Below are 27,500 nucleotides of genomic sequence, written 5' to 3'. Positions count from 1 at the left end.
TTAGTGTGCTAGACTAGGACTTGGGATACCAGGGTTCAAATCCCCTCAGCCAGGAAGCTCACTGGGTGACCTTAGGTCCTTCATTCTCTCTCAGCCTCATCCACCACACACCACATTGTTGTGAGGATAAAATTAGGAGGGTGAGAATGGTGTACACCAGGCATAGGCAAACTCAGTCCTCCAGATGTTTTGGAATTACAACTCCCATCATCCCTGACCACTAGTCCTGTTAGCTAGGGATGATGGGAGTTGTTCACAAAACATCTGAAGGGCCGAGTTTGCCTATGCCTGGTTTAGGGGATTATGGTGGACGGGGTTGTTGTTGCTGCTACTGTATCCTTATTTTAGATCAGGGGTCCCCAACCTGCGGCCCATGGGCCAGAAGCGGCCCACGGAGGCCGTTTAACCGGCCCACGAGCCTCCCCCGAACTGAGTCTCCCACTTGGCGAATCCCGATGCGCTGCACTAAACTGGCACAGCGCGGCACGGGGACTCTTCCGCAGTTCCAGAAATCGCTTCTGTGCATGCCCAGATGCCAAAAATTGCTTCTGTGCAGGTACAATTTTCAGTGTCTGGGCACACGCAGACATGTTGCGCCGGTCCAGCCCATGGAGGATCTCCGCGGGAGTGATCCAGCCCATGCCTAGTAAGCCTTGCCAACCCGTTTTAGATCATGTTATGATTTATGTGGAATTTGTTCAATTTGGGTTATGTACTTTTCATGTTTTGTTGTTTATAACTACTTTTGCTATGTTTGGAATTATGTGGTTGCTTCACATTGTACGGCGCCGTGAGCATGGTTTTAAGTATGGAAAAGTGTCATACAAATAAAATGACGTATATATGTAATTAACAGCCTGTTGTGGGGCTATGACACTAGTATCCTGAGAGAGGGGCTTCTTGGGGGAAGTGACCTGGACAGCAAGAGCTCTGCCAATGCTCTTGCCACTGGTTGTTAATAAATTTTTGTTTTCAAAAATGACAAAATATCTGACTATTATATCCAAGGTAAGTGTGCTAGTTCCCCTGAACCATTAGAAGGTTTGGGGAAACAAGCAGCAAGCAACAAGGGAAGAATGAATCTTTCACTCTGCTGGGGGCTCGCTCATGCTGAAGAGCGTGAAAAGCCCCATGTTTTGAATCTAGGTGCCCAGCCAATTCTTTTTATTAATTCTACATGTGGGTCAGATCTATTTTCCACTTCCACAGACCAGTTCCACTGATATCAAGGAATTATAGCTGTAGTCTACCTAACTCATGGAACCTTATTTCAAATATCTTTGTTGTTTCCTTATAACCAAGTTTGTCCATACCAGTGCTCCTCCTGGTGTTTAAAGATATATCTGTATAACTAAAGTGAATGGGAAGCACCACTTTAAACTAAATGGTTTGGTGTGACTTTCATTATATTACTTTATAAACAATATGCGATAAGATTTGGTGTTCCATGTAGTTGGACATCTACATGCAGCAAATCCCACAGCCTCTTTTTCTAAGTAGCAGCAGCTTCAGGTGGTTGAAGCAGAGAGAAAGCAGGTATGGGAAGAGAAAAGGAAAGTATTTTTTTCCTGCCCAATGTTCTTCTATCCCAAATCGCCACCATGGATTTGGAGAGGAGAGATAAAACAGCTGAAGGTATGACTTGGAGCAGAGAAGTAATGGGTTGGGAAAGGTTAAGTGCCCCCTCTCCCCCAACACTTCTACTCTCTAAACATCCCCCTCCCAAAGCTATCTTTGCTTAGAAAAAGGGCAAAGCATCCATCAAGGGATCCTTGCACATATCTGTAATGTGTACTTAGGCCTTGAAACTGCAGGGTTCCCTGCTAACTATAATGCTTTTACACCTTGCAGGGATCAGCCTGTGAATCCTGCTACAATTACTTTCTAAAAAGAGAGGTGTCAGGGCTCAAGTATGCTTGGAAGCCACATCCTCAAAACTAAAAATGGTACCCTCAAACCCATATATGTAGGAGGTAGCTCTAGTTACTCTGTGATGAAAGAGAAAATCACTCTGCACCTTCACAGTGGCACCCTTCTTTATATTTCACATGGTCAAGGACTGAGGTCCTGGCATTCTTAGCATGTGGCTACTGGGATACAGTATACGCTTCTGGTGTGGATGCTAACAACCTGCAGCCATGGAAAACTACTCTAAAGACAAGAGGCTGGTCCTCCAGCACAGAAGAACATCCACTTCCCTGCAAACAGAACAATGGATCTTAAACTACTACAGAAGTAGCCTTTTGCAGGTGGGCAAAACCAGACCATCTTCATATTCCTGACACTTTATGAAGCCACCCTATGCCTACTGCTCCCTCCTCTTCTCTTTAGCGCCTTTTGTTGGGCAGCGACTGAATGGGTGAAATAAATAAGCATACTGAGGTGTGCAGAGGTACAAATCAGGTTGTAAGAAGAAAATGCTAGTGTCATTAAAAGCTTTGAAATCTTTCATTTAAAGAAGAAGCCTCATGGGAAACCCTCCCTGGAGAGCTGCTGCTCCATATACTGAGATGTAGCAGATGGAGATTTTAAACTAGAGCTATCCATGTATTGTTAACTCAAACCTACAAGGAAGGCCTAGAACCAGTTCTCAGGGTTTTTTGTAGACAGTAGAAGGAACGTACAACCATGACAGAATCATGATGGTTTCATTCTTTCACTCATTATTCTTTCCTCAGTTTCATTATTAGCAGAAATGAAAAGCTAGGAAAGTGACACAATAACCCAAGCTCACTATAAAAGCCATATATTGCATTATGGTGCAGAAAGGGTAAATTACTGCTACAAGTGCTTCCAGAAATCTAAATTCAGACACATACTCACCATTTGACATTTTCTTCATATGAAAATATGTGGTAAACCCATTTATGCTCCAGGAATTTTAGATGTACTGCTTAATGCTGTTCAAATCATTTTCATATCATAAAAATATTTTTGAGTTTGTTTTTTATACATCTATTCCCCCTACTGGCGATATTTATTTTTATTTGGATGTGTAAAAAAAAGAAAATGTTTTACCAACAGAAAGAGAAAATAGAATCAGGATTGATTTGTTCAAAGTGTTATAATATTCCTTTGTGGGTGCCAGCTACCTTATACAGTCTTGAGAAAAAAATAAAATGTGATGTTCCTAGCATAATCTTGTCCCTGCTCACATTCTCTGCTGTGGTAAATAATCCCCCTCTCAGCCCTTCATCTAAATATTTGTTTTAAACCATAGATTCAATCTAGTGCCTTGCATATGATGCTTGAAAATAAGCATATATAATTGTACTAAGGGAAATCAGAAAGGTGCACTGGAGAATGTGTTGATTTACAAAGGGGAGATTCAAATCCTGCCTCAGCCATGAAATTCACGCAGGAACACTGTATGTGCTACAGGTTAAGGCATGGAACTGAAACATGCAACATGTACTCCTAAAAACACAAATGCTGGTGTTCCACATCTGCCTTTTTACTTGGTAATGGATGCATTTATCATTAAATACTAAGTAACTTGCTATAAAATTTAAAAGTGTACTCAATGAAAAGTATAATTTAAATAACAAACTGCACACAAACTTGTGTTTTCAACCTTGTGTGTGATGGGGTACAGATGGGTAGAGGAACTGGGAAAGCCTTGTTTTATAAGCAAAACTCCACTGGCAATTCTTATGAGCCAAACCATTATGTTTCTAGGAGTATCAACAAAGCACCATAGAATCTAAGAGGTGCTGCCCAACATCTGTTTCAATCTTAAAGGTTCGAAACCTTGGAACCCTTGCTACTGTGATCTATTTAGACCTCACGGAACAAATTGTATTTAAATCATAAACATGTGCATTGGGAGTTGAGGGGAAATCACATTTCAGCTGTTCCATCTCTTTGTCCTTTATGATCACAGTTAGGAACTGCCTAGGGCTTAGGAGTAGCCTAGCACTCAAAGCTCCTCCACTTGCCAGGTCTGTCTTTTGGGGAAATCCTCAAAATGGTTGCTTCCCAACTGTGGAATTCTCTTTCTCCTGAGTGTGAATATTTATCAGAGGCAACCTAAGGCGTCTGTGTTTTGGCAAACATGGCCTAAGGGTAAGTTTTGTAATACAGATGCATCTGTACTATAATACAGGGGTTTTTTGTGTAATCTTGAAATCTCTAATAGTGATAGATTGAACTGTGATGTCATAGAATGCTTCTGAAAGTTTTAATTGTTCATTGAATTAATCCAGCCTATGTGTTGGAAGCTGAAGCTCTGTTTGGCTGAAACAAGAGACATGGGGAAGGAATCTGAGGACTGTAAAGTGAGAAGATGACTCATCAGAAGGAAAGCTAAGGGGCAGGGCACTCATAGACAGAACAGCTGAAGAAAGAGGACAGAACAGGTAGTAGACTGAAAAAAATGGGGAATACTGTACAAGTAAATAGTAGATGAAGGAAAGGCAGAAAGAGTATACAGGTGAAGGAGGAACAAATGAAAAAAGAGATTGCTGAAAAACACTATTTATCCCATTTGTTTAAACTTTGGTAAATCTTAACCATATCATTAAAGCTCTGCACATACCGGTATATCTGTTAGCTATTCCTATCCCAATTCTGGTACCCTTATAAACACAGTTGTAAACACTGTTACTGTTATGCAGATGTCTGAAGTTGTATAAATGATGAAATGTTAATAAATTGGGGTGCGGGGGAATAGGATTACAAACAGTATATTCAACATTAGCCATTTTCATCAACCTAACAACCTAAAAAATTAATGATTGGGCTTCTATCTTATAGAATTTTTAAAATTTCAGTTTAAAAAAAGATATAAGCTTTCTTCCCATTCTACTATTGTGACTTACCACACTTTGGTAACTGTGAGAATTCATTCCTTGATTTAACACTCAAATCCTTTTTCTCATATATAATTCTTATGAAAAATTGATTTTCCAGCATTAGGTCATGTGACTAGATCCTAATCACATGAATATTAGACTGTTAGGTCCTCAGTGCAAGGACCTATTCTCTTGTACTCTGTAAAATGCCATGCACATTGATGGCACATATTATTTCTACTAATACTAATACTGTACTAATGAATGCTTCCGTTCTGATCTGCATGAGTAACAATTTCTTACAAAAAGGGTTTAAGAACTGACATATTAATGTATTTTTCAAATGAGAGACAAAGAAAAAAATTTCACTTATGGTGAAACAAGAAACAAATGTTTCTTTCTGTCCTAAAATGGGAGTGCATACTCAGAAATAGCCAACCAGACATAGTGCATTTTTGCTAAATACAAGCTCTGTGTTTAGAGGCAGTATACCTCTGAATACCAAACACTGGGAATAAATAATAAGGGAAAACTTTTGCTTGTATGTCCTGCTTGCCAACTTCCAGAGGAATCTTAGCCACCCACTGTTGGAAACAGGATGCTGGTCTACACTGTACCATTGGGACTTTCCTTATGTTCTTACATTGAAATGGATTCTGCAAGGCGGGTCCATTTGTGCACGAAGCTAATCAGATGGCCAGTACTTTCACCCACTTTCACAGTATCAGTCACTTGTTTGGGGGATGGAGATGATTCAAAGTACTCCATTCCTATGTCCCCATCAATAGGTGATCATTGCACTTTTACATAAAATACATTTAAGCCTGCCCCTTGTTCTTGAGGTGCAATATGGTTGTCAATGGAGAATAGATAGTTGAAGGGAGACATTTTAAATCAAATTATGTTCCAATGTTGCATTCATTCTGAATTATGGATGTGGGAAATTATATTTTTTTAAAAACGACAAACATTATGCACAAATGATGGTGCTTACTGCCTGCTACAGTAAGGCAATGCCACTCTTATGTCAGCAGTGTTGCAGGGATATTGACCTTAGTGTTGCAAACAGATCTGGCAGCTCAAATGATCAACATGCCAAGGTTCAAATGCAGCATGTTTATAACCAGAGAAAATAAATGATTCCTAGGAGAAAAAACTTTTTGAGCAGCTGATTGCATTTTATGGACTTAAAATAGCTGATATCATCAGTGTGCTACACATGGCAGAGAGAAATAACTAATTAACAGGGAATTCCCTATGAAAACATAATTCTAAAGCATTTTGGCTTCACATTTCAACAGATGGACTGCAGAAGATACTAGAGGGGGTGGGAAACCAAGCTGAGCCAACTAAGTGATGGTTTTCTAGCCAAACCAGAAAATATTTTTATTCTTATTTTGACAAATCTGAAAAGAATCCAGAGCCAACATTTCCAAAGATAGGAGCCTGCAGAAAGGCTTCTAAATTCACGCTTCCAAATCCAGGACCCCATGTAAGTAGCTTGATTTGCCCCCAAACATAATGACAAACAGTCCCCATTGATTTCCCCACAGCAGAGAGAATGCTTAGAGACAGATAATGAAAGGGTGTGAGCCTACCATCCCCAGAAGGCTCTAGGGGAAAACCCTAGTCAGATAGTTAATTTAAGTGAATTGATCATGTGTCCCAAGCATTTGAAGCCAAAATCTTAAGTGAAGGAAAGTAGAACTTTGGCTGTTTCTATGTTATCATGTAAAGTCTATGAGGTCCAGTGTGTAAAAGGCTGGGCTTGGATCCCACATCCTCTCCTGATGGAGGACTGTGTCAGTACACACCACGTTCATTCAGACAGTCATCCGCAAACTGGAGGGTTAGGGACAACTGAATTCTACTATTGAGCAACGACCCGTTCCCATCACAACTCTACCTGCAACCACTTTTCACTGGATTGCAATAGCTAGGTGCAATGCAGGGAAAATTTAATGCCTTTCCATTTCATTGATTTCTATAGTATTTGAACATGCTTAGTTTCCTTGGGATTGTGTCCGTTATTCTTGTAACTCCATAGTGCCAGATGTAGAACAGAAAATAGGTACTGATATAGTGAAAAATAACAAATAAATAAAAATGGAACAATTTTGAGCCAAAACAAAACTGGGTGAGTTATTTCAACTATTTCTGATTACCATTCCAGGTGCCAAAAATAACAAACAAGAAATCACCCATCTATACCAGATTTGATTTTATTAGCTCCAAAGTAAAGCTAGTCTGACTGCACTGCTAATAAAACATACCTGTTCCTTTGTAACGGATGGAAGTACAGCCTTGCAATTAGCTGATATCTATCCTAGTTCTTCATCACTGGAGCTGGCAGAGTATACAAAATTGACCTAAAGAGAAAAACAAAGGAGGCATGTTTTTAACTTTGTGGCTTTTTAAAAGCATATTCTAGAAGATTACAATGTAGTCTCTACAAAAGCACTCATAAAGCAGTAGTATAGTAGGGAGCATTCAAAATCCATATTAGAACAATACCTTTATCAGGCTTACCAAAATATTACAGAATAGTGTGCAATACTCTACTGCAATCTCTGTAAGAAAAACAATAATGCACAGTGGGAAGAAAAAACTTTGATTTTTAAGCCATGAAATCTACATCTAATCATTGTCTTCAAATGAGGCTATGCTGGTATATTTGCACATATACCATACCTGCTGGTAACAAGAAGCATAACAATGGCTTGTTCTCCATCTCTTAAAACATAAGAACTTACTCTAAGCAAGCAACAGAAACAACAAAAAGCCCTGTGACACTGTAAAGGCTAACATATTTATTACAGCATAAGCTTTCATAAACTAGATCCCACTTCTTCAGATGCACGAAATGCTATCCTCAGTTGGTATGTGTGTGTGTGTATATATATATATATTATAGGGGGGTTAAAAAATGTAAACAGTGGGGTCAAGTGTCAATGACATGCAAAAGTGTAGTTGGTGACCATTCAATTACAGCTTAAATGTACACAAAGTAAGCACAGTGATCATTTGCAAGTACAGTAGCTATAGAATGATCCTATAACAGGTACCCAGTTCTCAATGGCTTTACAATCAAACACCAGTACTTTGAATCAGGGCTAGAAGTGAGCCAACATTAACTGCTTAAAACAGGGATGGTAAACCTGTGACTTGCCAGATGTTGTTGGACTCCAACTCCCAACTAGTATGGACAATTGTAATTTGAGTATTTATTTTGATTATTTCTATACCACTTAATATACTAAAAATATCTCTACACAGTGTACAAAATACTGAAGCAACAGACAACTTAAACAAAATATTACAAAAATATGCACTTACATACAAGAATACAAAGCTACAAATATATAAATCAGTATCAATTCATTTTCCTTTTGACACACTCTCCCTCTCAGCCTCCTCCAGGTTCTCACCCAAGGTCCAAACAAACTCTCAGCTCACCCAGAAAAGTCTCATAATGAGAATAGTTCCTGGAAACAGCAGGCATCATCCTAGTCTCTCACTTGAGACTTGCTTTTTATGGGCAGACCCAAGGTGGGTGCCCACAGCTGTGTCCCATTCAGCTGCAATGTCTCCAACCAGTTCCAGGTACAGCAGCTTTATTGAGCTTTCCAGAGGGACCAGAGGATAGGAATAGGGCTCTCCACCACTTACAGCTCTTTTTTCAACCTCTATCCTCTCCTCCTTCTCCCCTAGCTGCTTATTATTCAACACAGGGTCCCCATTCCTAGCTTAAGCACCAACAAGGTGGTTTCCCACTACCTGATCCTAGTTAGCAATCTTGCAGCTATATTCTTGCTGTACTTTACAGCAACTTGCAACACTTTGGAAAACTGCTGAAAGGCTACTTGTGCTTCTAAAGAGAGAGTTGGATCTAGGAGTATCCCCAAACCACAGATGTCATTCTTTAGAAATGCAACCCTATCCAGAATAGGTTTGAATACCACCAGCCCACACAACCAAACTGACCACCAACATAACCTCCACCTTTTCTTATACACTTAATTACCAATCCCAGTCATTGGTTCAGCATTTTCACCACCTGACCAGAATTAGATGAAATAGGAAAAGCAGGAAGTTCTGTGTCATTCACATATGCTTGACGCCACACTACAGATCATCTGATGACTTGACTTAGCAGTTTTTACAAAGATATTGAACAGCAGTCTCATGAAGATGGGGGTTAAGATCAGTTGTCTAGAAAGGCAATTGCCTAGAAATGTTTTTTATAATAATTGTTTTCCCCACCAAACTATCGGATTACCTGTAAATACAGACAGCCCCCAAAATATTAGATTTGGTCCACCTTTCAGGCATTTTCTGTACTCCATTTCAGCAAGTTATGTCTTTCCCTCTGTGCTTAGCGTTTCTGATCACCTAGAGTCTCAGGGACTAATCCTACAATTTGGCAGAGTGAGGCACACACCTCAGGTGGTGGTTTTCTGATGTACTATGAAAGATCACCTATTTGCCAATTAATAAGTTTATTATATTTGTTTTATACATTTACTACCATAGAGCTATCTTGCCCTCTCCATAGGCTCCTACATCTATGGTTTGAGAAGCTGAGATCTAAAGAACTACTTAAGCTCAGACAGCACAGTGGAGTCCTTTATTCCCCTCTTAAACTCCCTACAGTTTCAAAAGAGATTTGCTGTGCAGCATGGTGTGAGGCTAATGTTCAAGAGAAACAAATCTAAAGCCTCCTTGGGTTCATGGAACTAGTTTCACAGTTGTTTGGATCCTGGCCAGTATTGTCCCAACTATGTGACAATGCTAAGAGTTATGCATTACAAAGCTATGCTGTATACCTGCTAATACAGTGAAATACACACAGCTTTCCCACAAGCATACCACACCCCATCTCATGTACAATGCAGAAATACACTGAGGTAAGCCCTGGTTACCAGCAGGTATATGTGCAAGAGTCGGACAGGACTAAACAACAAAGCCCTGGTGAGCCCAAAGTCTCTAACAAGTCTGAATGACATACACAAGCAACAACAAAAAGGCTATTTGAGCTTCATGTTACAATTTTAGCAAGTACTCAATACAGTTCTGTAGCAAGTGCACATTATAACTAATATATGAAGCAGTCCTAAAAATTTGATTAATAGAAAGGCAAGATAGAAGCATATTAAATAAATAAATTAAGGCAACATTAGTTTTGTTACCATCCTGAACTTGGCCATTGCAGGCTCTGTGACCCAGCTAATCAAGAACTTAGGGGCACTCTAAGCTGACCTTTATGAAAAAGAAGTGATGATCTCTGGCACTATTAAACTGTCCTTACAGTATGATCCTATATATGCTTGTTTGGAAGTAAGGCCACAATCCTACACACTCACACTTGGGAATAACTCCTACTGTATCAGTGGGGTATAACTTTTGTGTAGGCATACACAGGCTTGCTCCATAAGTCTCAAAGAGTTAAATGGAGAATTAACTTCCTATTATACATGTTTAGGATTGCACTGCAATCAAATGAGATTGTTCCCCTTTCTAAGTACACCTAATAGTGTAGCCTTTGGCTGTACACTTTCTACAATGATTTTGTATTATAATGCATGAAGGAATAATTTGGGAAGGGTAAGCATGCATGTCTATTTCAAAAAGAATGCAGGCACAAACAATCCCTGGTGTTTGAATCAGGATTTTCCACCAAGCACTCATTTTCTGCTGGAAACAGGTGTGCTTGCTACCTTTTTCATATTTGCAGCTCTGAAGCCACAGGTGTGCACAACAGTATCTTCTGGAAGTAGTATGAGATCAAGCCATATTGGTAATGAAAAAAAGAGGCCAAAGAACACTTATTAGAAGCATATCTCAACTTAAGAGCTCCCCAAACCACCCAATCACACGTACAAAAAAGAGAACACTGCCAAATGCTCAGCAGTAGCTCCATATACCTGTCCATTCACTGTTTACATTTTAATGGAAATTCTTTTCCATCCCTAACACAGCGTGCTTTAGAAGCCAAAAACAAATGCTGCATCAATGGAAGATGAATTTATGTTGACCTTTACCAGGAAAGCACTGTAAGACAGAGCACTTAAGCATTTAGAGTGCAGTACATCTTCACATATTATGCAGCTCCATGGCAATAGGGAAAGTGCTAACCCAGTAAAGTTACCCAGGGGACATAAAATGAAGTATATAAAACTCTCTAGCGGAATGTTATATAATATTGCCAGGTCAGGATTTGCAACTTTTGAAGACTTCTTTGTTCCATCTGGACAGGGGGGCGATTTGTGGATTCAGAATTCAATATATATATTTTTTTTAAGTGCCACAAATATAGACTTGCTTTCTTTTAATGCCTAGCTACAAATCGTAAGAGAAGATATTAGTGGTAAAACTGGGCTCAGACTCCTTAAGTCTCTATCACCAAAGTAAGTCCATTCATTCAAATAAAACAACTCTGGAGTACAGTATGTGATTTGCAACTTGAGTTTAAACCTAATAATTAAACTGTTTCAAGAGTATGTATTTCCTGCATGAAAAGTTAAATATTACATGTACTTGAAAACTGCAACCAAACGTTTAACAAGCTATTTAAATATGAATGTGTGCTGAATAATATGAAAAACTCACCACCCCCAACCTTCACATTCTTGGTTAATAGCACTTTTAAGTCCACCTTCCCACAAAGAACACACACAACTATCCTGTGTTTAGGTCCAGAGAGAAGTTTTTCTTTTAGCTGCTCACAATGCTTTTTATCTGTTCTTTACATCAACTCACCATCCCTCACTACACAGAATCTCTAGTCTAGAATAGGGATTCCCAGCATCCAGAATATGTAAACTAGAATTCCCCTCATTCTTGACCATTTGCTATGATGGCCAGGGCTGATTCACAACTGGGAGCCACCAGGTTGGCCACCCCAGGTCTGAATTGTACATGGTTTCTCCCCCCCCCCCCATACCAACTGAACCACTGCTTCCCTTGACAAGGGCCAGCCCAAAACATTGGGCTACCTGAAGCAGATAGTAACTCTCTGTATATCATGTACAAAAGCCACCTAGACTGGCAGTTTAGTATGACTTCAACACTGACAATGGGACAACACCCTCCATGATACCTGAGTGCAGCAGGCTAGCTTAGAAGGCACAGGTAAGCCTCACTCTGCCCTGCCCTTGATAGTTCATCCAATAGGAGTAAACAGTATGTGAACTCCAACACATAAACACGTACAGCACACAAAGGCTTCCAACGTACTTCCAATTCTTGTCTCAAGAAGTCACTGTTCAAATGTTAAGGAGTGGCTTATCTAAGGCCACTATTAAACTCACACCTGGCGACAACCTGCCCCGTTAGACCAAGAAACACAGTTGGGAGCTCATTACATTCCTTCATAGGTTTGAAAACTGACCTCCTGACCCTTCCTTCATTTTACTCAGTTTCATCTAGAAAACCAGTTTCCTAAACCACTTCTTCAACTGATGAGTGGAAACCTTTAACTGGGCTGCACAAACCCCTACCTGCAATTGGCTGTATTAGCATTAGCCTTCCATTTCCTTATTTAGGAATGAGGTACTTTTTAAGAAGTAGGGAAATAAAAAGAATAAAATATGTGGGAATAACTAAAACCAGGGCAAATCATTATTTATATACTGTGTGTGTATAAAGTGAATCCCAAAGTGATGTATAACTCAATCTCCTTCAAGCACCTCTAAACTTGGGATTTGAACCTTGGCCTAAGGCAATAATTATAAATCCAATTATAATAAACTCACTTTTCTCCCTCCTAACCTACGTAGAGAATATTTATTTTCTTATGCTGTTTTTTCTGGGGGGAACCCCCCTTTCTCACGCGGGCTTCCCGATTCTTCTTTTCCACAGGGTCTCTTCTGTTGAGCACCCACCCCTTAGGCTGGATCCAGACTCTGCCTTGCGTCAAAGGAGTTGTTAAGACGTTAACCCCAGCCGAGCGCGGGGACGTTAAAAAACGCCGCGACGCAATGATGAATGGGGTTGCTGGGCCGGCATCTTAAAAGCCCAGGCTTTGGCTTCTCTTTTAACTGTTTCAAACTGACAGAGCCATAGATCACACAAACGCGCCCGCTAAAAGGAGAAAGGCATTTGGCCATTTCGCTTAAGAAAATCACGCGTGCACGAGCCTGCTCAGCCTCTCAGCATCTTCCGAGAGGAGGACCGGGCTCTTTTCTCACGCGCACCTGCGTAGGCATATGTGACAGAAAACGAACCGCGGGATACTAAAAAAGCAGCAGCTCTCAGCCATCGCCCGTCCCCCTCGGCACAAAGCGCGCGGGCGCTACGACTCCAGCGCTTTGCAATCACGCCTAGAAGAGGCTGAAGCGCGTGCGCATGCGCAGAATTTCCCGTTGTTTGGCGCGCGCGGCCGCAGCTCTTCCTGTTCCCCTCCCCCACCCACCCTTTCACTCTTTCTCTTTTTTTTCTTCTCTCTCTCTCTCTCCTCCTTGTGGAGAAGTTGGCGCGCTGCCCGCTCAGGCATTCAGCGCGAGCTCCTCAGGGATCAGCAAGCAAAGTCACAGTCTGCACAAACAGAGCTTTCAAATTCATAAAATTCATAGGATTTTTCACAAATGAATGAACACAATTTTCTACCAATTTCCTCATTATGCAAATATGCAAAATATCAAATTTAGGCCAATTAGGGTCCTCCACAGTCCCAAATTCACCCGTTTAAGCCATAATTGCAGAAACTATCAAATAATTACGGCCGCTAATTGGAAATATTTGTGACAGATACAACAAATTCTTGCACAAATTACATTTCATTTTAGGAACCACTGCGCGCCACTGAAATTTTATCGAAGTCTAATTTAACTTACATAATGAGTTGAATTGAGTACTTGTTATCAAATTTGAGCAATTCATAGCTCCGTAATGTGGAATGATCAAATAAATTAAAAGGGAATTTATTCAATATTTTTGTTGTGATCCTTTTTTTTCGAAACCATTGCTATTTTGTGGGGAATTTCCTTCCTCCTCTCGCTCCCGCTGCCTGAGGTGGCTGACATCTGTCATAAAAAAAATATATTTTAAAAAAACAAAACAACCACCCCACCAGCTGCAGTGGGAAGGAGGAGGAGGGAAAGCAAGCAGCAGCAGCCGCCGCGAGCTGCCCTGGTAGCTGACAGAAGAGGAAGGGCAACATTTCCAGTCATGGCTCCTTCCTCGCGCTATCATTCTTAGCCCAGAGAGAGAGGCAGCGAGAAATCATAATACAAACATGCTCGACTTTCCTGACGGGGAGGAGGTGGCGGGCAATAAAAAAAACCACCTCGGGATTTATTTCATTTACACTTCCGGGTGAATGGCGAGAACAAGAAGCGTGACTTGTGTGAACGGAATTGTGCTGACACCCTAAGCGCCCTTTCCCCCCGCCTGGCCCCGGGAAACTAAAAGGCGCTTCCCCTCAACTGCCTGCTCAATTCGAATTCCATCGCCACCCTTTAGCCCACCCTGTCCACGTGACTGTTTCTCGCCAATCCGATCTTAGGGTGAAGGCTTCAAACTTTTGGGGGAGGAAGATTCCCACGGGAGCTGAATGCCAGCCTTAAAGATCAGGGTCTTTGGATGCCCATGAGCGTCTTTATCTGCCATTGTTTCCCATTTCTTGTTCGCCTTAGCCCTAAGGTTACAGTTCTAGACACAGGCTTTTAGGGGGAAATTTGTCGTGGCAAGCAAGCCCTACATTTAAACCAAAACCACCCCCTTCTAACGGGGTGATATGATATCGATCAGAAAAGGTTTTGTGATGTGTGTCAGGCTCAACCTTCGGCGAGTCTCTCGTTAAGGGAATGCAGCCCAACGCCATTGGTTGTGTTCCCATGTTGTTTTAAGGCCATCCAATCGACCGGAATAAAATATTTTTGGCAACCAATCTGGATTAACGCACTTCCAGACAATCTAGTCTTGCAGGATGCAGGCCTTGTAGCCAGTCAAAATTCCAATTTTAAACAGAGGATAACCTGTTTACATTCAGGGATTCATCCAGAAAATATGTATATGTATATAAAGATGTAATCTTATGTAAGAGTGTGATTAACCTTTGCACAAACACATGTGAATTGCTCACCCAGCCTGTTATATCAAAACAGACTTTCACATATACTGTAAGGTATGAGTATATATGGAATTATGTGTCCAATAATTGTATATATTAGCAATGTATATTCTTCACAGTGGCCACTATTCAGTTTCTTAAACCCACTGATATTAATGGAATTTCAGTGCATCACACTGTGCTCTGAATTATGGCCAGTTTGTTAGTGCCAATATGATCTATTCAGTACTGACATAACTATATATAATTATATGCAATACATATATTATGTACATGATATACATAATATATGCACTTCCTTAGTCAATGGTCAGAGAGTAGTTTATTATTATTGGCCCATTTTGCAGAAAATTCCTTAAATGCGAAAACAAAATGTGTAAGGCTCATAATACAATAATGCAATATATGGCACTCTGTATATATGTATACAATGTGTGTGCTTGTACTATTATATATAACTTGCATTTATCTCTGTATACCCCTGAGTTGCCCTCTCAGGAGAAGGTCAGCTCCCTGGCCAGAGACGTTATTTTTCTTCCTCACCGCCATTCTCACATCCACACACGCACCATTTTTAACTGCCTGTGGCCTCGTTGGCGGATTATAAATGTCTTCTTCTCGCTGTGATTTGTTTAATCCGTGGAAATGGTGCTGGTCCTATGTAAACAAGCCAAGTGCGGAATGAAGGCAGCCGCCCATGCGTGGCCAGCCTGCCTATTTGTCAGAAAACCTTCATAAATACTGAGCCGGGGCTGGGCAAGGATGTGATGTCTCCATTTTTGCCAGGAAAGGGCACGAGGAAGACAAAGCGAAGCAGTGCGCCGTGTAACCTTTAAGGGACAGATAGAGTGTTGTGCTGCTCTTCGCCAGAGACTCGCTCGCTCGCTCGCTCCCCTCCCTCTCCCTCTCTCTCCCTCTCGGTAATTCACCGCCAGCGAGGATGGATGACGGGTTATCCAGAGTATCTAGACCCGTTTCTGCGTGCAGCATGTATGTGTGCAAAGACAAAGTGACGAAGACAGTCCAATAATATCTTCGTCCCTGAACCATTCTGCAATCCAGCTCTAATTGTCTGGCAAGCTGACACGCTCGCATCCAGTTGTGGGGCTTTTGTGGGGTTTGGAGCGGAAAACGTGGCCCATCCAGCTTGGTAGGCGCACCCAGAAAGCGTCGGATCGTTCTGCGAAGAAATTCGCCTTTCTTTCTTTCTTTTTTTCAAAGGTTTACTTTTTCTGTTATCCGTGTTGCTGGACAATACCTTGTTATTTTCTTAGGCTTTGCTTCGCATTGATCCGATCTTGTGTCCGCTGGAGATTTTAAGAGAAACACATATGTGTCTGATCAGAGCAGCAATTACCTCCTGTAATTATTACAGTCCTTATTTATTACAAAAAAGTGAGAAAATGTCGAGTATTAAAACGTGAAAGCAGCTATTAATCAAACCTTTACACCTTCTTTAGCTCAGGCGTGATGGTGGGTATTATCATAAATCTACTCTGATAGTAACACAAGAATAATGAGTTCAGTAATGATAGCGATGATGATGATAATGATTTTAACCAACAAAGAATAGTGTAGATTTATTGCTAATAACGTGGTACAGGAACCTCTTCATTAAAAATTACCTATATGTACTCCTCATGGTTGAAGATGAGATTGCCAGGAGTTGTTTGGGTGCGTTATGGCGCTCCAAACAACTGCTAAGGAGCAGCAACTTGAACTACACTAGCGAATGGTGACCCGGAACTACTTATAATGCCGATTTCTAAAATAGGCAGCTCGATATACACTGTCCAGAAACGCCCCTAAATAATTCGGCTTAGTTCTCGTCTCTCCCCTACCCACCCGCAGCAGGAGAGCTAATTCAGGTATAACCTCCTCCATACACACACACAAACACACGTGCGAACGTGTTATGCCCCAGTCAGAATGATTAACAAGATTCCTGGAGAACACATACATGCATTTGGCCTTGTTTAGAGAAAGCGAGGCAGAATTGTGAATGCCGAAAGCCACACTTGGCCCCAACCCTGCGAATGAAATATACCCACCTCCCAAACTACAGGGAAGCAAGTCCTCTGCACAAGACTTTAACTCTACTTGCTTATGAGAAACTTGGTATAGCTCAGCAAATTTTAAAATATTTGCATTAAGGGGAGGGAGCAAAAACAGCTCTCCCCAAAACTTCAAGGGGGTTCATTGATTACATTTTTTGTTTTGTTTTGAGTGGAAGATCGACCTGATTCTGGCGTGGTAGATTTTAGTTCGTCGCTGTTTCATTGCCTTTACGGGAAGGACTGTGGAGTAAATGTACTGGGGTTGTATATTGCTGAGTTCGTAGGAATCATTGGCTTCTGTGTTTAAGAGGATGGAGAAGGAAGGCTTGGTGCAAGGAGATGAGGGTTAGACAAGCGGTCGGTACAGTTTGAGGATACACACACCTGAGCCATTACAGCGCACAGAATTAATCAGTATTTGGGGACCTAACAGACAATGGGGGCTTGCTGTCATGTCTTCGCCTCGCCACAGAGCAAACGCAAAGGCAAGTCGGCGGCAGCGCCTGCGCTCATGCGCTCCTTCCACTAAAAACAATAAAGGTCATTTTCTACTGAAGTCTGACGTGGATGCTCAAACACACACACAGGCTTTGTGGAGTTTGTCCTTATATTTAAAGTTTAAAGTCTTCACGAATTTTATAGGTATTCAGGTAAACGCGATTCTCTCCCCCCCCCCCATTCAGGATATTTGGAAAATAAACTCACTATTGGGTCTGCTGCCACCATAGTTTTATGCATTTCATAAGTCTTAATTCCTCTCATCCCTAGTTTTAAGGAGTTATATCGACATTATTTCACAGGTATTGAATCTTACCCAGTCCTTACACATCGATACGTTTATTTTAGCTAGTTATGTTCCACCACCCATTTAAAGGGTAGAGATGTTAGTGGTTTGTTTGCTTTTTAAATTATCTTTCTTGTTCTCGGGTTTGTCTGTTTGTTTTTGTTTGTTTTGGATATTTTATCGCAAATATGGAGAGAACATTTTTTTTTTACAAAACACCATGAGCTAATAAGATTGAATGTAAAATAATTTCTATATCACCCATTAACAAAACGCTGATTCTCCAGAATCGCCAAGGGAGTAGGCAGAATACCTGGGAGTATGTCACAGAGACTTACAATCATATCATGGTTGAATTAGCGTTTGGAGGAAACTTAAAGGACATCTAGTCTGCCCTACTGCTCAATGCCCACTTACTTGAGGAAATCCAAGAGCCCTTATTACGATATCAGTAGTAATTTGGCTATTTACCTCAGCGAAACGTGACTTACTCTCTTTCTAGCTGCTTGTGTGTATTGCAGGAAGCTGTAGCAGGTAAAGATTCAGGCTTTGTCGGGTCTCTGGAGAGAGTGACGAAAAATAACCACCTCCTCCCTAGTTATACTCCTCTCTCTATTATTTTAAGAAATATCAGCCTTTAAAGTGATAACAAAATTTCCAAGATTGATTCACGATGCGCCCAATATAATACTGACATAATTGCCTTGTGTTACATAATAAACAAAACATCTGTAGCATTATAACCTTGGTGATGAGTTATGAAACCAAGGTATGGGCCAATTAGCTGGCTGGTATTTTTATTTTTTTTAAAGTAAGACTCTATAAACATCGGTTTTAAATTGTCCTAATTAGTAACTTGCTCATTAATTAACTTTCTGATTAATTGTGTAGCAATCTAATTTGCAGATGAGGCACTTCAACAGTAATACCTTGTAACTCCTTCGCTTGTCTTTAACATTCTCCAGCATTCAAGGCCGTCTTAGACCGGCTGGCCATTCTAGTTACAAGGGAAACGTGATGGTGATGCTTATTTCAATATGGCAGTAAGAACAGGACAGGGACAAAGCAGTTGCGAAGAAAATGCGCACTCATGGAAACTACTATACTATCATTATACTAAGTGCATTGTTTTAACTGGATTATGGGACCCGTCGCAATTTTACAGTACAGTCTATCTGAAACTTTTTATATTTTGATGTTGAACTTCACTTACTGCGTCCACTAATCCAGTTAAACCAGGTCTTTTGGTCTTGGGCTGCTGTCAAATGTTTAAAAGACTGATGAGAGCGCTGTAACTGGAGTTACCCAAGCCCATTCCATAAATTATGCCAGTTACTGTTATGTAACTTTAAAGACCTGATTCTTAATAGATTTACTTGTAAACAAGCCCGATGCACCTAATCGGAATTTACTTTGGAATTGTGTGTTGGGGTCCTTTTTACTAAGTGACTGGGAGTAAGGAATCCATTGACAGCCACAAATTAACAAAAAGGAAAAAGCAGCACACACCCAACACCAAACTTTCAAGCCAGTCCAATTGATTTCAAGGAAGCCTCCTTTCAGCTAAGCGTGCTTAAGGAAGCAATCTTCAAAAGCGACTTTTAATCGGACGAGTACGATGTTGGTGGCACCGTTGTCAGGCTGACTTCACCTCTGGTTTCGAGAAATGCGCTGAAGGTGATTCCTCGCAAGCCATGCATTATTCGCTTGCCTCATTTAGGCGAGAGAAACTCTCCGCTTCTTTTTATACCTTCCACTTGCCCCACTATTGAGATTCTCAAATCAAGCGACTAATTGAACCATTAACCAGTTAAATTCGAGTCAGTTAAACAACTTAAAACCCAAACTGGGATGCTAATGGATGGTAATAACAGATCAGATTCTCTCTGTATATTTCATGCTATTTGTGTGTGTGTGAAGGTGCAATGTAGCTTTAGCATTTCCCTTCTCAACCAGTAATCTTTTCTCCTCCTCCCCCCCCCCAATTTTGTTTTTCTTACCCCAGGTGATTATGAGAAGCTGGAGGTAATGTAATAACACCAGACAATAAAGAAATAGCGGGCGACATGTAAACCACAGGGTTGGCTGGAATTGAAATATCTCATGGATGGTTTGATATATTTGCATCAGAAAGCCGGGCAAGATTTTCCCGGCTTCCCCCGATTGGCTGCGTTTCCCCCACCAGAGCTATTGTGGCCCGGGTTTGTCTGTGGGGGGAAGAAAGAGAGAGAGAGAGAGAGAGAGAGAGAGAGAGAGAGAGAGAGAGAGAGAGAGAGAGAGAGAGAGAGAAGAAAAGCCTTTCCCCCTTATGGCAGATCATTCTCTAAGTGAATAGAGATGAAGGCAGGGATATTAAGTGACTCTATAAAACATCCCGGACACAATTGTGTGATTGATGGAGGACAAAGTGGGAACAGCAGGACACACGATCCTGGGAGAAGGCGCGCTGTCAATGCGAGAAACCCATCTCTGGAAACAGCTTCTCCTGGAGGAGTTTGCAGTCTATTTGTATGAGTAATCAGCTGAGCCCCCTCTCTGTCAGCCGTGTTTACTCACTGATTTTCTCAACAAGACAACCATTGACACTGGATGGATGGGGCTAATCTGGCGCAGAACTGGCGGCTTTGCAGAGGCTACAGGTCGAAAATGGAGCGCCGCGCCAGCTTCACCTCGCCTAATCTAGCGGCTAATATTTATTAGAGCCAATTTAGAGCGCTGCTCTCGCAAAGAGCAAGCAAAGGCGCGGCTACAATTAATAACGCCACCATCGCCCATCAGATGAATATAGAAATATAGGACGGCGAGGAGAAGGAGGGCGGGTGCTCGGGAGAAATCTATAACCCCCCACTCTCCCCCCGAAAAGTGGTCCGCTGCCAAAGGCTCCAAGAAATGCCCAAAGCAACTCCCAGGGAAAGCGCTTGGCGAAGTGCATTTGCGCCGGTCCTGCGATTCCTTCGCCATTGTGCCCAGCGAGGGGGAGGGGCGGGGGGGCGGGGAGACACCCGCTTGCTCCATGGTCTTTTGTGTTGCAAAGATGCGCACCTCCAGCTTCCACTGGCTGCCCGGAGCACCAAATAAATATAGGTTAGTCCTAGATTCAAGCGTTTACACACACATTTGGGCCATAAACCTATATTGCCTCCCGACCAATATTTACCCTTGTGATTACAGTCCGGAAGGAAGAGTGAGGCACCCGGAGAACGAACACACACACACACACACACCACAAACAAAAACGGGAGGGTAACGTAGCAAAATTATCTACAAACTGAAATGGATATGAAGTATATCTTAGATCGCTGGTGTACATCATTAACAATGCTCTATGGTCATGTGTGCACATTCCCCATTATTTGTGCCTGCCTATACAATAATAATGGGTGCCTGGCCCATTAATGTATCTTTATCTGCAACAGACATACAAGGAGAGCCACTTGCATAAAGGGTTTGCTGGTACATTGGAGAGGGCTCCTTGATTACCCACCTGGAATAAGCGGGCAAGTTGCATATCAACATCTGTTCGACTAAACGCATTACATGCACAGGCTGGGGTTATTTGCGTGATACAGATGCTGATGCTACACACATGGACACACCAAAATGGAATTATGCAAACTGTTATATATGTATGTAATATGAACATCTGTTATATTAATGGCTCATATAAATGCACATACACAATGCCAGAGTAGCCTTAGTGGATGGAATGTGGATTCACATCCAGGATACTAATCCCTCACAGCCCTCAAATGTGCATATTGCATTGGGCAAATCACCATCTTCCCTATTGATCTTGGACTTCCCAGTGCTGGTGGGATAAGAAGTCCTGTTCTGAGTTCATAGGCAGGATCAATCAATCAATCAATCAATCAATCAATATATTATATAGTGTGCTCTCTATTTTATACATAGTACATAATGCATATATATAATATGCATATTGACCACATGTAATACATGTGTTTATAGATACACCCATGCATAGACTGCATGCCAGTATCATGCATGCATGAAGTATGCATTTCTCTGTTGTACACACATCAAATTTTGCACATACAGTAGTTATTGCATGATAATAGGCACCCATCACACATACTGCCGAAGATTAGCCACATTGGCTTGTTGCAGCAAAAGCTAGCAAAATTATTGTGACACTTGGAAGATTGATTGGGGCCTGAGCTCTTGTGGTCTATAGTCTGCTTCATGAGAGACATAAAGTGGCCTGGAATGCAAAAATGCCTGAATTAAGCACTGTATATTCGTTTACTGCATGTGTGCACTATAAGATTCTGTACAGATTCAGAACACACACTTGTACATTGCATATTAGGGACACCATAATACATGGATGACCATCTGTGGGGTCTTTGCACATTCAATATTTATCAGAATATAACAAACATTCCCACACATATCATCACAGTTACATGTCATGTGTGTGTGGGGGGGTGTAAGTGTGCAGTTCGTAGATTATAGACATCATATACATTAATCTGCCCCAAAGAACTGCTGGTGTGTCTGGGATTCGGATATCTCGTTCTATACTCAACTCTAGGTGGTGTGGGTCAAGGGGCGGGGGGGGGGGAAGAGATTCCATCATTGCAGGGGGTTGGACTAGATGACCCTCTGGGTCCCTTCCTATTCTACAATGCTATGATTCTATGACAAACTAGCAGCTGCCATGTCTGCTGACGGCTTCTTAAAGGTTAAAGAAGAAAGTCGCAGGGATCCCCCTCACCCGGGTCAGAACCCTTGAAAGGGAGGGTGGGGCTTTAACCTTTCCCTCTCGCCACCCTGCGCCAGATATTTGCTGGGGGGGGGCAGGGGAAGCTCCCGCTCTCCCAGATGAAAGCCTTTTCTTCCAGCGCCCTGGGAGCGAAGGGTTAAAGGCCTCTGCCTCTCAGGGTTTCCCCGCGCCTGCTATTTTAGAGTCTTGCCGGGGTGGGAAACACGTCACCCGCCGGCTTGCTGCTGCTGCTGCTAGTCTTGCTCGGCCTCGGCTTTACGCCGCCCTCCCGACAGAGGGCAGAGGGTCCGGGAGGCCAGGCGCCGCGGCTGCCGTTCTGGCGCAGAGCCTGGCCGGCCGCCGCCTTGCCCTTTGCAGCAGAGTGCGGCCCGGGCGCCTCCCCTGCTGTCCCCCCGGCGGCCGCTCGGCGCTAATTGCTCGGCTCCCTGCCTGCCCACACCTCGGCTAATTCCCCGCTTCTCATTCTGCAGGGAGGCGGCGGCGGGCGGGCGGGGAGCAGCGGCGCCACGCCGGCCCCTCCTCGGAGCGCGCGCCTGATTCCGGCGTGTGGCGTCCATCAAGGCCTCCCTCGAAAGGGCGGTTCGCTAAATTAGCAGCTTGGCTGTATAATCAGGCTCTGGCCGTCGAGGCCGCTGAGCTCGCCCGTAGAACCAGGTGAGGCTGCAGCGTCTAATGGGCTGGGAGGTGTGACGGAGATGCTAAGTTGGCAATTAAACCTCACCGATATCATTCGATCGCGATTTTAGGGCAGCGTCAGGTTATTACCGCTAGAGGGGAAAGAAGGCGAGCGAGATCTCTTACATATAAAAGCAGATCGGCATTAAAATTAGGGGAAAGTTGACATCACTCTAAAACGATTCGGCTCTCGCTTTCCTCCCTGGGATCTGTGAGGCCCCAAAACATGTTGAAACTCATTTTTATGTTTATTTGTTTGGCCTCCTACCGAGTATACGCTTATAAAAATGCCGGTGAGTTTGACCGGATCCCCCTAAGAATTGAAAGCCTCATCTAATATTTTTTTTCACACGCAAGTACACACCCTCCTGCAATGTAGGAAAAGTCCTATGAAAAATAGATAAAGTGACCACATGACCCAGATGTGCGTCCCTAAGTGCTAATGCGTATACACGTTAGAAGATACGCGCGCGAGTTTTTTCCTCGTGCTGGGGGGCAGGGATATTGATCATCTGAAAAAGGCGGGGGGAGAAAGAGAATAGTATTTGTAGTGTAAGCCCCTGAGAGATGACACTTAGATAGATTTACTCGCCCTTGGTCTGTCAGGATAAGAGAAGCCTGGAGGAATGGAACGCTTGAGAAGAAAGAGTTAAAAGTAAACTTAATTTAGAGGTGAAAACAAAAGGAAAGGGTAAACATTTAGAGAAAAGGTTACTTAAAGTGTAGCTCTGAGCGCTGAGACTCCTAACTGAAAAGCGCTGCTTGTGCCATACAAAGCTCAGCAGCATCACCTCCCTCTGAAATTTCCTTTTAAGTGTAAACACGTTGGGTTGCCTGCCTGTTAATGTACCATTTAAATATATTAACCCATGTACATACTCTATTTAAACAGCTCTCTTCACTAGAAAATATTTTTTCCACATTTAAACTTGAAGGCCATTTTCTATTTATTCCAAGGAAAAAAAATGTCCCATGGTGTTTGATGCACTTAAATACCTAAATTGAAATATAACCGAAAAATATTATTAGCTTTATCTGCTGACACAAGGGAGGCAGGTTAAAGTATTTTTCATTTAATTTAATAGTGAATACAGCACTTAAGACACTTGATGATTTATTGATCAAATAGAAATCAGGGCATCCAACAGCTACTTATTTAATCCCCATTCCCACAATTAAATATGATTTCCCTCCTCCCTTTCCCACAATTTGTGCACCCAGCCTTAAGGCTGTCAAAGACTGGAAAGGGTTTAGAGACCCTTAGAAGATTATAAATCTCTTCCCACCCACCCCTTCCTTCCCTCTATGAAGGATGGGCAATCCATATGAACCTCCATTGAACTGTAAACAGGATTTTAATGGACAGTAATGGCTCTGTGATTTTTAGCTATTGTTCCAAAATGACCAGCGTGTTTATGGTTCTTGTTTTTAAAAAACAAATCAGAAAATTAGAATAGTAGCTGTTTGATGTCTGGTAAAAAGGGCTTCAGAAGGTTTTGCATACACATTGTTTTTACCCCTTGGTTGCATGGTAATTCAGGTGATTAATTCACAAAAGTTAACTGGGGTACCTGTTATATATGAGTAACTGAAGTCTTATTTTAATGTAATGTGGGCTAGAGGGCTGCTCTATTAGGGCAAAGTTAATTTACAGTTAACATAGTATGGGTGCTGAGCTGGGGCTGATGGGAGTTATGGTCCAAAAGATTTGGAGGACCCCAGTTTGGCAAAGGCTGCCAATATCTACCTTCTGTTCCCAGCTCATGAAAATGGTGATTGTTGTCTTTGTAAAGCACTATGTACACTATAGGGCTATATAATAATAAGTGCAGAAAAATGTAACAGAGCCTAAATGAGGAGAGTAAGGTCACATCCCTTGGCAGGCCTTAGGTTGGGGTCCTATACTGTAGTGAGAGAGTAGGCCTCCCTCTAAAATCTATGATTCTAGGAATGGTTTCATTGACCAACCTAGCATCACTTTGCTTACTGTCCCAAACCAAATTCTATTTCTCACCCTATTTCTACCATCCAGTGACAATCCTACACTACACTCCCTGATTTGTTTCCTCTAAGAGTTATACACTCTACTGGCATGACCCATGGCACTCTATTTTTTTAAACATAGTTTTTAAATGAAAATTAATAAAAACTATTTAACATGGTTGCATTGAGATCTAGCTTTGTTTACATTAGACTTTATGACATGCAACAATTACATAAAATTTAAAATCAACTATAAACAATGAGATAAACGTTTCTGGATATATCAACAAAATTGTGTCAAAGTATGTATGCCAAAATTACTATATACATGAAATGATGAATAATAACGGGTATTGCTTAGATTGGTGACCATAAATCAAAGTTATTTATAACTTTATAAATTTTATAAAGAATTTATAAAGTTAAAAGATTTCCAATACTTCAAGTACATTTGAAATATCACTTTTAGCAGCATAGTACAAGTTTAGTTTAGCAAATAAGAGGGATGCTCTTAGACCTGGTCATACAGAAACAACAGTATTCACAGTATTATAACTTTGAGGACAAATATGAGAGAGATTATGGTGATTAAGATCAAGAGCTCTGATCTGGAAATTCCCATTTCAAATATCAGATCTGCCATGAATATACTGGGTGACTTTAGGCCAGGCTTACACAATATGTGATCCAGTCACATGTTCTCCTTGTTTTTGAAGTCCCAGGCAAGAAAAAATAGGAGGTTGTTAATAGAGACACTGGTTGTATCAATGTTTAAATGCCTGGTGGATCAGGTATTATGTTGACCACTATTCCTTGCTTCAGGAAACTTTATGTAAATAGGTTATTAATAACACTGGCATACCTTAGTACTGAGATGATGGCCGTGTACACATTGCCATATTAAAAATCTGCTAGCTTGTTCTTTTTCTCAGTTGTAGAAACACATATCAAAACAACATTTCCTAAGAAAGGACGGGATAGATATGGACTGTGGCTAAAGCTGTGTGTACAACAATTCAAAAACCAGTGGCAGGAACACACTGGATGCAGAGCAAGCAGGAGTGTGCACACAAATGTGTGGTGTGCAGAGCAAACACTTAAGAAATAATCCCAAAAGAGGTGCTTGTTTTGGCATCACACTAAAATTGGAGTGATACACAGAAGATTAAAGTGACTCCTACACACAAATGACACACACATTTATAAACCATTCCATATTTGTAAATACTTCTAAAGGGGTAATTAGAATACGGCAAAGGAATAACAGACAGGGTAGACCTTAACCCCCCCCCGAAGAACATAATTCACATCTACATTGCAGATATTCTAAGCAGCTCATCTTGGTAAAGGTTGTTAAGATGGACGAGGAGCCATTGTCCTTGGCAGACTTACAGCTAGAGACTAACACCACCACTGGTGCTACTTAGAATTTATCTATAGGGCAAGCAGCAAGCTTTACCACTTGGCAAAGTGAGGTGGCCATCTCAGACAGTTGATTTTGGGTGTCATGAAGGGGTGGTTAATTATTATTACTGCATTTTTATTGCTAGTGCTGGGCATCTGTGGAATTTTCTCTCAGCTTTTGAAAATACTTGTCTGGCGTTGGGTACTAGATACCTTGGGGAGAAAGGGAGCAATTTGTCGTTCCACTACAGGTTGCAAAGTCCTTTGGGCCAGCCTGAGATGCACATAGTGCTTTACCACACAATTCTATGTCTGTTTACTTAGAAGTTAAGTCCAATAGTTTTCAATGGAGCACTTAATCCCTCATGTCTTGAGAACCACAGCCTGAGAGTATTCAAAGCATATTGTGTATTATCCAATTGGAATCTACTGTATATGTGAAGTGCTTTGGATACTCCAAGTCTGCAATTCTGAAGACATACACTGGGGAATAAGCTCAGCTAATGGTGCAGTCCTAATGAAGTATACTCACAGGTCAATCCTATACAATTCAATGGGGCTTACTCTCAGTTAAGTAAAGTTAAGATTACAGCCTAAGCATAAGAAAGAATAGCTTGCATAAGACCCCTTAGTTGGTTTGTGGCAGAGTAAAGCAGGTGGCGCTGTGGGTTAAACCACAGAGCCCAGGGCTTGCCGATCAGAAGGTCGGCGGTTCGAATCCCCGCAACAGGGTGAGCTCCCGTTGCTCGGTCCCTGCTCCTGCCAACCTAGCAGTTTGAAAGCACGAAATACATAAATAGGTACCGCTCCGGTGGGAAGGTAAACGGTGTTTCCATGCACTGCTCTGGTTCACTAGAAGCGGCTTAGTCATGCTGGCCACATGACCCGGAAGCTGTATGCCGGCTCCCTTGGCTGATAAAGCAAGATGAGCGCCGCAACCGCAGGGTCTTCCGTGACTGGACCTAATGATCAGGGGTCCCTTTAC

The 27,500-nt window shown here is 41.8% G+C and overlaps 3 long non-coding RNA genes across 4 annotated transcripts in view; 1 reads left to right on the top strand and 2 right to left on the bottom strand.

The window, feature by feature from the left end:
* LOC309379911 overlaps nt 1–13,146 on the bottom strand; it is a 90,501-nt gene extending 77,355 nt beyond the window's left edge. The window contains exons 1-2 of the long non-coding RNA XR_014172662.1: nt 12,548–13,146; nt 7,067–7,162 (exon numbers count right to left, since the gene is read on the bottom strand). This is a non-coding gene — a long non-coding RNA (uncharacterized lncRNA). The remainder of the gene's footprint in view (nt 1–7,066; nt 7,163–12,547) is intronic.
* The window catches only part of LOC309379922, a 35,795-nt gene extending 15,924 nt beyond the window's left edge, over nt 1–19,871 (top strand). Inside the window, exon 4 of one of the 2 annotated variants that reach the window (XR_014172678.1) lies at nt 19,712–19,871. This is a non-coding gene — a long non-coding RNA (uncharacterized lncRNA). The remainder of the gene's footprint in view (nt 1–19,711) is intronic. The other variant, XR_014172679.1, reaches the window with a different exon arrangement.
* Nucleotides 15,245–27,500, bottom strand: part of LOC309379913 — a 40,801-nt gene continuing 28,545 nt past the window's right edge. The window contains exon 3 of the long non-coding RNA XR_014172665.1: nt 15,245–16,172. This is a non-coding gene — a long non-coding RNA (uncharacterized lncRNA). The remainder of the gene's footprint in view (nt 16,173–27,500) is intronic.

Source organism: Podarcis melisellensis (genome assembly GCF_964234715.1).
Source record: "Podarcis melisellensis genome assembly, chromosome: 11".
NCBI classification, from domain to species: Eukaryota; Metazoa; Chordata; class Lepidosauria; order Squamata; family Lacertidae; genus Podarcis; species Podarcis melisellensis.
This window is presented reverse-complemented; position numbering and strand designations above follow the sequence as displayed.